The following is a 12,610-nucleotide window of genomic DNA, read 5'->3' as shown; positions in this document are numbered from 1 at the left end:
CCCTCCCAGCATCAGAGTCTTTTCCAATGAGTCAACTCTTTGCATGAGGTGGCCAAAGTACTGGAGTTTCAGCTTTAGCATCATTCCTTCCAAAGAACACCCAGGGCTGATCTCCTTTAGAAAGGACTGGTTGGATCTCCTTGCAGTCCAAGGGACTCTCAAGAGTCTTCTCCAACACCACAGTTCAAAAGCATCAATTCTTCAGTGCTCAGCCTTCTTCACAGTCCAACTCTCACATCCATACATGACCACTGGAAAAACCATAGCCTTGACTCTTATATAGTTCTAAATGATCAGTTTGCTGCATAGACTATTCTTGGTTGAAAGTTTTTTTTTTTTCAGCATTTTGAATATATCATGCCAGTCCCTTCTGGCTTGCAAAGTTTCTGCTGAAAAAAAATCTTCTAATTGTTTTATGGAGATTCCCTTGTATATTAGAAGTTGTTTTTTCTGTTGACACTTTTATGATTCTCTCTTCATCTTTAACTTTCAACATTTTAATTATAATATGTGTGGATCTTTTTGGATTCCTCTTAGTGGAACTCTCTGGGATTACTGGATTGAGATGTTTGTTTCCTTCCCCAGGTTAGGAAAATTTTTAGCCATTATTTTTTCAAATAAAATTTCTTCCTCTTTAAAGATGTAAAGTGTGACATCAGAAACAAAATATGGGGGAAGGGAGAGTAAAAATGTTTAGCTTTAAGATAGGATGAAGAATAAGTTGTTATCAACTTAAAATAGACTGTTAGAGACACAGGTTGTCATGTGTAAGCCTCATGGTAAAAACAAAGCAAAAACCTATAGTAAATATACAAAAGATAAAGAAATATAAACATATCACCTAAGAAATAATCAAACCACAAAGGAAGAGAGCAAAGAAGAAGAAAGGAACAGAGAGGATGTACAAAAACATTCAGAAAACTATTAACAAAATGGAAATAAGTAAATACTTATCAATAATTAGTGGGCTTCCCTGGTGGCTCAGATGGTAAAGAGTCTGCTTGCAGTGTGGGAGACCCAAGTTTGACCCCTGGTTCAGGAAGATCCCCTGGAGAAGGAAATGGCAACCCATTCCAGTATTCTTGCCTGGAAAATCCCATGACTGGAGGAGCCTGGCAGGCTACAGTCCATTGGGTTGCAAAGAGTTGGACACGACTGAGCAACTTTACTATCAATAATTACTCATATGTAAATGGATTGTATTTTCTAATCAAAAGACATAGAGTAGTTTAATAGATAGAAACAGGACCCAAACAAAGAGACCATAGCAAAAATCAACAAAGCTAAAAGCTGGTTCTTTGAGAGGATGAATAAAATTGACAAACCATTAGCCAGACTCATCAAGAAACAAACGGAGAAGAATCAAATCAACAAAATTAGAAATGAAAATGGAGAAATCACAACAGATAACACAGAAATACAAAGGATCATAAGAGACTACTATCAGCAACTATAAGCCAATAAAATGGACAACTTGGAAGAAACGGACAAATTCTTAGAAAAGTATAACTTTCCAAAACTGAACCAGGAAGAAATAGAAGATCTTAACAGACCTATCACAAGCATGAAAATCAAAACTGTAATCAGAAATCTTCCAGCAAACAAAACCCCAGGACCAAATGGCTTCACAGCTGAATTCTATGAAAAATTTAGAGAAGAGTTAACACCTATCTTACTCAAACTCTTCCAGAAAATTGCAGAAGAAGGTAAACTTCCAAACTCATTCTATGAGGCCACCATCACCCTAATACCAAAATCAGGAAAAGATTCCACAAAAAAAAGAAAACTACAAGCCAATATCACTGATGAATATAGATGCAAAAATCCTTAACAAAATTCTAGCAAACAGAATCCAACAACATATTAAAAAGATCATACATCATGACCAAGTGGGCTTTATCCCAGGAATGCAAGGATTCTTTAATATCCATAAATCAATCAATGTAATACACCACATTAACAAATTGAAAGCTAAAAACAATATGATTGTCTAAATAGATGCATAAAAAGCCTTTGACAAAGTTCAACATCCATTTATGATAAAAACTCTCTAGAAAGCAGGAATAGAAGGAACATGCCTCAACATAATAAAAGCTATATATGATAAACCCACAGCAAACATTATCCTCAATGGTGAAAAATTGAAAGCATTTCCCCTAAAGTCAGGAACAAGGCAAGGGTGCCCACTCTCACTACTACTATTCAACATAGTTTTGGAAGTTTTGACCACAGCAATCAGAGCATAAAAAGAAATAAAAGGAATCCAGATTGGAAAAGAAGAAGTAAAACTGTTTGCAGATGACATGATCCTCTACATAGAAAACCCTAAAGACTCTACCAGAAAATTACTAGAGCTAATCAATGAATATAGTAAAGTTACTGGATATAAAATTAACACACAGAAACCCCTTGCATTACTATACACTAATAATGAGAAAACAGAAAGAGAAATTAAGGAAACAAGTCCATTCACCATTGCAATGAAAGGAATAAAATACTTAGGAATATATCTACTTAAAGAAACAAAAGACCTATATATAGAAAACTATAAAACACTGATGAAATAAATCTAAGAGGACAGAAATAGATGGAGAAATATACCATGTTCATGGATTGGAAGAATCAATATAGTGAAAATGAGTATACTCCCCAAAGCAATCTATAGATTCAATGCAATCCTGATCAAGCTACCAATGGTATTTTTCACAGAACTAGAACAAATAATTTCACAATTTGTATGGAAATACAAAAAACCTTGAATAGCCAATGTAATCTTGAGAAAGAAGAATGGAACTGGAGGAATCAACCTGCCTGACTTCAGGCTCTACTACAAAGCTACAGTCATCAAGACAGTATGGTACTGGCACAAAGACAGAAATATAGATCAATGGAACAAAATAGAAAGTCCAGAGATAAATCCACATACCTATGGACACCTTGTCTTTGACAAAGGAGGCAAGAATATACAATGGAGAAAAGACAATCCCTTTAACAAGTGGTGCTGGGAAAAGTGGTAAACCACTTGTAAAACAATGAAACTGGAAAACTTTCTAACACCATACACAAAAACAAACTCAAAATGGATTAAAGATCTAAATGTAAGACCAGAAACTATAAAACTCCTAGAGGAAAACATAGGCAAAACACTCTCCGACATAAATCACAGCAGGATCCTCTATGACCCACCTCCCAGAGCAATAGAAATAAAAGCAAAAATAAACAAATGTGACCTAATTAAACTTAAAAGCTTTTGCACAATGAAGGAAACTATAAGCAAGGTGAAAAGACAGCCTTCAGAATGGGAGAAAATAATAGCAAATGAAACAACTGACAAAGAATTAATCTCAAAAACATACAAGCAACTCCTGCAGCTCAATTCCAGAAAAATAAATGACCCAGTCAAAAAATGGGACAAGGAACTAAACAGGTATTTCTCTAAAGAAGACATACAGATGGCTAACAAACACACGAGAGAAGATGCTCAACATCACTTATTATCAGAGAAATGCAAATCAAAACCACTATGAGGTACCATCTCATGCTGGACAGAATGGTTGCGATCCAAAAGTCTAGAAACAATAACTCCTGGAGCGGGTGTGGAGAAAAGGGAACCCTCTTACACTGTTGGTGGGAATGCAAACTGGTACAGCCACTATGGAGAACAGTATGAAGATTCCTTGAAAAACTGGAAATAGAACTTCCATATGACCCAGAAATCCCACTGCTGGGCATACACACTGAGGAAACCAGAATTGAAAGAGACACATGTACCCCAATGTTCATCACAGCACTGTTTATAATAGCCAGGACATGGAAGCAACCTAGATGTCCATCAGCATATGAATGGATAAGAAAGCTGTGGTACATATACACAATGGAATATTACTCAGCCACTGAAAAGAATACATTTGAATCCGTTCTAATGAGGTGGATGAAACTGGAGCTTATTACACAGAATGAAGTAAGTCAGAAAGAAAAACACCAATACAGTATACTAATGCATATATATAGAATTTAGAAAGATTGTAACGATGACCCTATATGTGAGATAGAAAAAGAGACACAGATGTATAGAACAGTCTTTTGGACTTTGTGGGAGAAGGCGAGGGTGGGATGATTTGAGAGAAAAGCACTGAAACATGTATATTATCATATGTGAAACAGATCACCAGTCCAGGTTTGATGCATGCGACAGGGTGCTCAGGGCTGGTGCACTGGGATCACCCAGAGGGATGGGATGGGGAGGGAGGTGGGAGAGGTGTTCAGGATGGAGAACACATGTACACCCATGGCTGATTCATGCCAATATATGGCAAAAACCACTACAATATTGTAAAGTAATTAGCCTCCAACTAAAATAAGTAAAAAAAAAAAAAAAAAAGAAAGAAACAGGACCCAACTGTATGCAGGCTATAAGAGACTCACTGTAGATGTAAGGAAACAACACAATCTGAAAGTGTAGGGAAGGAAAAATGTATTACATGCAAATGAAAATGAAAAGAAAGCTGGAGTAGCTATATTTATGTCAGAAAAAAGAGACTAAAACAAAGACTATAATAAGAGACAAAAAGGATGTTGCATAATGAAAAAAGGATCAATTCAGCAAGATGATATAACATTTATAAATATTTATGCAACCACCCTGCTGCTGCTGCTAAGTCGCTTCAGTCGTTTCCAACTCTGTGCGACCCCATAGACGGCAGCCCACCAGGCTCCCCCGTCCCTGGGATTCTCCAGGCAAGAACACTGGAGTGGGTTGCCATTTCCTCCTCCGATGCAGGAAAGTGAAAAGTGAGAGTGAAGTCACTCAGTCGTGTCTGACTCTTAGTGACCCCATGGACTGCTGCCTACGAGGCTCCTCCATCCATGGGATTTTCCAGTCAAGAGTACTGGAGTGGGTTGCCATTGCCTTCTCCATGCAACCAGCCCAGGAGTACTTAAATATATAAAACAAATATATAAAGACCTAAAAAGGGAAATGGACAGCAATACAATAACAATCACAGTTTAATACCCCACTTATACCAAACACTATATCATCCAGACAGAAAAATCAATGAAGAAACATTGACTTAAAACAGCACATTTGATCAGGTGAACCTAACTGATATTTACAGAGCATTGCATCCAAAAGCAACCGAATACACATTACTCAGTGGCACATGGAACATTCTCCAGGGTAGATCATACATTAAGCTGCCAAACTAGTCTAAAAAAATTTCAGAGGATTGCAATCATGTCAAGCATTTTTCTGACCACAATGGTATGAAAATAAATGAATTACTTGAGGAAAACTGAAAAATTCACGAGTATGTGGAGATTAAACAACATGCTAAGAGAAATTAAAAAAAATATCTGAGACAAACAGAAATGGAAACGTAACATACCAAAATGTATATGATGCAGTAAAAGCTGTTCTAAGAGGGAAGTTCACATGGTAAATACCTATCTCAAGAAATAAGAAAAGTCTCAAATTAACAACCTAAGGTTGTACCTCAAGAAACTAGAAAAAGAACAAATGAAGCCTAAAACTAGGAGAAGGAGGGAAATAACAAGATTTAAGAAGAATCAAATGAAATAGAAACTTTTAAAAAATGAATGAAACTAAGAAATGGTTCTTTGAAAAAATAAATAATACTGAAAAATCTTTAGTAAGACTCACTGAGGAAAACAAGACTCAAAATCAGAAATGAAAGATACGTTAAAACTGATACTACAGAAGTACCAAAGATTGTAATAGACTGCTTAGAACAGTTATATAGCAGCAAATTGCACAATGTAGAAGAAATGAATAAATTTATAGAAACATATAACCTACCAATATTGAATCATGATGAAACAGAAAAATTTGAACAGGTTGATTACTAGTAAAGATATTCAATCAGTAAAAAAAAAAAAAAAAAAAAAAATCCAAACACATACAAATCCAGGATCAGAGGGCTTCACTGGTGAATTCTACCAAACATTCAAATAAGAATTAATGCCAATCCCTCTCAAACTCTTCGGAAAAAGTAGAAGAGGAATGAAAATGTTCAAACTCATTTTATGAGGCCAGCAGTATCCTTACACTAAAACCAGACAAAGATGCTTCAAGAAAAGAAAATTACAGGTCAATATCCCTGATGCACATCAATGCAAAAATCCTCAATAAAATATTAGCAAACCAAATTCAACAGTATGTTAAAAGGATCATACACCATGATCAAATGGGTTTTTTTCCAGGTGTACAAGGATGGTTCAACATCCACAGATTAGACCACATGATAAAATAAAGGATAAAAATCACATGATCATCTCCATACATGCAGAAAGGGCATTCGAGAAAATTCAGCATGCTATTATGATTTAAAACAAAGTGAATGTAGAGAAAATGCCCCTCAATATAATAAAGGACACATATGACAAGCCCACATCTAACATCTCACTCAATGGTGGAAAGCTGGAAGCTTTTCCTCTAAGGTCAGAAAAAAATATATGGATGCCCACTCTTGCCAGTTTTATTCAATATAGTACTGGAAGTCCAAGCCAGAGAAATTAGGAAAGAAAAAAAAGTAAAAGGCATCCAAATTGGAATGGAGGAAGTAAAATCATCATTATTTGCAGATGACATGATATTAAACTGTTAGAATTAACAAACAAATTCAGTAACGTTCCAGTATACAATAAAGGACAGGAATGGTAGGGACCTAAGAGAAGCAAAGATATTAAGAAGAGGTGGCAAGAATACACAGAAGAACTGTACAAAAAAGATCTTCACGACCCAGATAATCATGATGGTGTTATCACTCACCTAGAGACAGACATCCTGGAATGTGAAGTCAAGTGGGCCTTAGGAAGCATCACTACGAACAAAGCTAGTGGAGGTGATGGAATTCCAGTTGAGCTATTTCAAATCCTGAAAGATGATGCTGTGAAAGTGCTGCACTCAATATGCCAGCAAGTATGGAAAACTCAGCAGTGGCCACAGGACTGGAAAAGGTCAGTTTTCATTCCAATCCCTAAGAAAGGCAATGCCAAAGAATGCTCAAGCTACCGCACAATTGCACTCATCTCATGCTAGTAAGTGAAAGTGAAGTCGCTCAGTCGTGTCCAACTCTTTGCGACCCCATGGACTGTAGCCTACCAGGCTCCTCTGTCCATGGGATTTTCCAGGCAATAGTCCTGGAGAGGATTTCCATTTCCTTCTCCAGGGGATCTTCCCAACCCAGGGATCGAACCTGGGTCTCCCACACTGTCGACAGACACTTGCACTCATCTCACATGCTAGTAAAGTAATGCTCAAAATTCTCCAAGCCAAGCTTCAGCAATACGTGAACTGTGAACTTACAGATGTTCAAGCTAGTATTAGAAAAGGCAGAGGAACCAGAGATCAAATTGCCAACATCTGCTGGATCATGGAAAAAGCAAGAGAGTTCCAGAAAAACATCTATTTCTGCTTTCTTGACTATGCCAAAGCTTTGACTGTGTGGATCACAATAAACTGTGGAAAATTCTGAAAGAGATGGGCATACCAGACCACCTGACATGCCTCTTGAGAAACATATATGCAGGTCAGGAAGCAACAGTTAGAACTGGACATGGAACAACAGATTGGTTCCAAATAGGAAAAGGAGTACGTCAAGGCTGTATATTGTCACCCTGCTTATTTGAGTTATATGCAGAGTATCTCATGAGAAATGCTGGGCTGGAAGAAGCACAAGCTGGAATCAAGATTGCTGGGAGAAATATCAATAACCTCAGATATGCAGATGACACCACCCTTATGGAAGAAAGCGAAGAAGAACTAAAGAGCCTTTTGATAAAAGTGAAAGAGGAGAGTGAAAAAGTTGGCTTAAAGCTCAACATTCAGAAAACGAAGATCATGGCATCCAGACCCATCACTTCATGGCAGATAGATGGGAAAACGGTGAAAACAGTGTCAGACTTTATTTTTCTGGACTCCAAAATCACTGCAGATAGTGATTGCAGCCATGAAATTAAAAGATGCTTACTCCTTGGAAGGAAGGTAGTGACCAACCTAGACAGCATATTAAAAAGCAGAGACATTACTTTGCCAACAAAGATCCATCTAGTCAAGGCTATGGTTTTTCCAGTGGTCATGTATGGATGTGAGAGTTGGACTGTGAAGAAAGCTAAGCACTGAAGAATTGATGCTTTTGAACTGTGGTGTTGGAGCAGACTCTTAAGAGTCCCTTGGACTGCAAGGAGATCCAACCAGTCCATCCTAAAGGAGATCAGTCCTGGATGTTCATTGGAAGGATTGATGTTGAAGCTGAAACTCCAATACTTTGGCCACCTGATGCAAAGAGCTGACTCATTGGAAAGGACCCTGATGCTGGGAAAGACTGAAGGCAAGAGGAGAAGGGGATGACAGAGGATGAGATGGTTGGATGGCATCATCGACTCGATGGACATGGGTTTAGGTGGACTCTGATAGTTGGTGATGGACAGGGAGGCCTGACGTGCTGCAGTTCATGGGGTCACAAAGAGTCAGACACAACTGAGTGACTGAAGTGAACTGAATACAAAATCAATCCACAAAAGTCTCTTGTATTTCTATACATTAACAATGAACTATCAGAAGGAGAAATTAAGAAAATCCCATTTAAAATTGCATCAAAAAGAGTAAAATATCTAGGAATAAATTTAACCAAGAAAAACCTGTATATTGAAAAGTACAAGACATTATGAAAGAATTTAAAGAGACAAATAAATGGAAAGATAATCCATGCTCATGGATTGGAAGAATTAATATTGTTAAAATGTTCATACTACCCAAAACAATCTACAGATTCCGTGCAATCCCTATCAAAATTCCAATAGCATTTTTTCACAGAAACAAAACAAACAATCCTAATATGTGTATAGAACCACAAAGGACCCTGAATTAACCAAAACAATCTTAAGAAAGAAGAGCAAAGCTGGAGATAACCATGATTCAAACTATATTAGAAAGCTTTAGTAATTAAAACAGCCTCATATTGGCATAGAAACAGACATGTGAATCAATGAAACTGAATTGAAAGGTCAGAAATAACCCAGGCATATACAGTCAATTAATTTATGACAAAGGAGCCAAGAATATACAAGGGGGAAAAGACAGTTTATTCAGTGTTTTGGGGAAACTGAACAGTCCCATGCAGGCAGGATGATACCTGACCACTGTCTTACACAATACACAAAAATTAATTCAAAATGAATTAAAAACTTGAACAGAAAAACTGAAACCATAAAACTCCTAGAAGAAAACATAGGCAGTAAGATTATGGCAATGGTTTTTTTGACTCTTACATTAAAAGCAAAATAAACAAAAAATATATAAGTGGGACTACATCAAACTAAAAAATTCTTCACAGTGAAAGAAACCATCAACAAAATAAAAAGGCAACCTACTGAATGGTAGAAAATAATTGCAAATCATTTATCTGAGAAGGGGCTAATTTCCAAAATATATATAAAAACTCATACAACTCAATAGCAAAAAAAAAAAAAAAAAAAAAAATCCAGTTAAAAGATGGGCAAAAGGTCTGAACATTTTTCCAGAACCTTTTCTGGAAATAATGTTGAGAATCTCTTCATGTACCAGATGGCCAACAGGTACATGAAGAGATTCTCAACATTATTAATGGTCAGGAAAATGCAAATGAAAACCATGACAAGATGTCACCTCACCTTTTAGAATGGCTATTTTCAAAAACACAAGGAATGACAATTGTTGTCAGGGATGTGAAGAAAAGGGAACCCTTGTCCATTGTTGCTGGGAATATAAATTGGTGCAGCTACTATGGAAAACAGTACGGAAGTTTCTTAAAAACTTAAGAATAGTACTACCATGTGATCCTGCAATTCCACTTCGGAGTAAACCAGAAGACAGAAACCAAAAACACTTAACTTGGAAAGATACATGTAATTGCAGCATTAATCACAATACTCAAGATATGGAAACAACCTTAGCAATACATGAATTAATGAATAAAGAAATTGTGATATATATATACATACATATATGTATGTATGTATATATATATACACACACACACACCCAATGTAATATTTTCAGGGAAAAAAAAAAAAAGAAAATGACACTAACGACAACATGGATGGACTTCGAGGGCATTGTACCAAGTGAAATGTCAAATGTGTGCTCAGTCACGTCTGACTGTTTGTGACCCCACGATCTGTAGCCTCCCAGGCTCCTCTGTCCATGGGATTTTCTAGGCAAGAATACTGGAGTGGACAAATACAGTATGATTTCTTTTACATGTCATATCTAAACCATCATCATCATCAACAACAACAACACACACAGGCACAAAACAAGCTCACAGATTCAAAGAACAGATTGGTGTTTCCCAGAGGTAGAGGCAGTTGGGATGTGGGTGGGACAAATGGATGAAAGGGGTCAAAAATAAAAAAGTTAAAAAAAATTTTATCTGTGCTCAAATGAAGTGAATAGTAACTGTTCATTACTACCCTGTGTTTGGAATGACTTGCTTCCCTTATTTACACTCAAGATTGGATGGTAATGGCAAAAAATAAAAAAATAAAGAAAAATAAAAGAAAACCCAACAAAGAATACAATTTAGAGAAAACACTTAACTTGCTGGTATTCAGGAAGAGACATTAAAATGATGATAGATGCTATCATTTACCTGTAAAATTAACAAAACTTCTAAAGTTGGTAATACTAACTTTTGGCCCAGTGTTGGGGGAAGGGAACTTTCATATACTAATCATAGGAGAGTAATTTGATACAATTACTTTTGAGGATACTTTGGGAATATCTGTTAAATTAAAAATTGCACATAACCTATCTGCCAGTAATTCCATTCTAGGTATCTGCCCTAGAAAAACATATATGTGAACAAGAAGACAAGTGAAAGATACTAACCGCAGCATTGTTTACAATACTGAAAAACTGAAAGCAACCTAAATACCCACCAATAGATGGGTGGCTAAATAAAATTCAGTGTATCTATACCACAGAATTCTATAGCAAAAAGAATGAACTAGATTTATATAAATCAACATCTCCAAACATTATTCAGTGAAGAATGAGTAATGAGAAAAATAAGTGCAATATGACATCTTTTCAGTTCAGTTCAGTTCAGTCACTCAGTCGTGTCCAACTCTTTGTGACCCCATGAATCGCAGCAGGCCAGGCCTCACTGTCCATCACAAACTCCTGGAGATCACCCAGACTCATGTCCATCGAGTCAGTGATGCCATCCAGCCATCTCATCCTCTGCCGTCCCCTTCTCCTCCTGCCCCCAATCCCTCCCAGCATCAGAGTCTTTTCCAATGAGTCAACCCTTTGCATGAGGTGGCCAAAGTACTGGAGTTTCAGCTTTAGTATCATTCTTTCCAAAGAAATCCCAGGGCTGATCTCCTTCAGAATGGACTGGTTGGATCTCCTTGCAGTCCAAGGGACTCTCAAGAGTCTTCTCCAACACCACAGTTCAAAAGCATCAATTCTTCAGTGCTCAGCCTTCTTCACAGTCCAACACTCACATCCATACATGACCACAGGAAAAACCATAGCCTTGACTAGACGGACCTTTGTTGGCAAAGGAATGTCTCTGCTTTTCAATATGCTATCTACGTTGGTCATAACTTTCCTTCCAAGGAGTAAGCGTCTTTTAATTTCATGGCTGCAGTCACCATCTGTAGTGATTGTGGAGCCCAAAAAAATAAAGTCTGACACTGTTTCCACTGTTTCCACTCTTTCCCCATCTATTTCCCATGAAGTGATGGGACCGGATGCCATGATCATTGTTTTCTGAATGTTGAACTTTAAGCCAACTTTTTCACTCTCCACTTTCACTTTCATCAAGAGGCTTTTTAGTTCCTCTTCACTTTCTGCCATAAGGGTGGTGTCATCTGCATATCTGAGGTTATTGAGATTTCTCCCAGCAATCTTGATTCCAGCTGTGCTTCTTCCAGTCCAGCTTTTCTTATGATGTACTCTGCATAGAAGTTAAATAAGGAGGGTGACAATATACAGCCTTGACGTACTCCTTTTCCTATTTGGAATCAGTCTGTTGTTCCATGTCCAGTTCTAACTGTTGCTTCCTGACCTGCATATAGGTTTCTCAAGAGGCAGGTCAGGTGGTCTGGTATTCCCATCTCTTTCAGAATTTTCCACAGTTTATTGTGATCCACACAGTCCAAGGCTTTGGCATAGTCAATAAAGCAGAAATAGATGTTTTTCTGGAACTCTCTTGCTTTTTCCACGATCCCGTGGATGTTGGCAATTTGATCTCTGGTTCCTCTGCCTTTTCTAAACCCAGCTTGAACCTCAGGAAGTTCATGGTTCATGTATTGCTGAAGCCTTGCTTGGAGAATTTTGAGCATTACTTTACTAGGGTGTGAGATGAGTGCAATTGTGTGGTAGTTTGAGCATTCTTTGGCATTGCGTTTCTTTGGGATTGGAATGAAAACTGACCTTTTCCAGTCCTGTGGCCACTGCTGAGTTGTCCAAATTTGCTGGCATATTGGGTGCAGCACTTTCACAGCATCATCTTTCAGGATTTGAAATAGCTCAACTGGAATTCCATCACCTCCACTAGCTTTGTTCGTAGTGATGCTTCCTAAGGCCCACTTGACTTCA

This window comes from Bos mutus, chromosome 3, assembly GCF_027580195.1.
Source record: "Bos mutus isolate GX-2022 chromosome 3, NWIPB_WYAK_1.1, whole genome shotgun sequence".
Lineage (NCBI taxonomy): Eukaryota > Metazoa > Chordata > Mammalia > Artiodactyla > Bovidae > Bos > Bos mutus.
The sequence above is the reverse complement of the archived record's forward strand: the minus strand, read 5'-3'. Positions refer to the sequence as shown.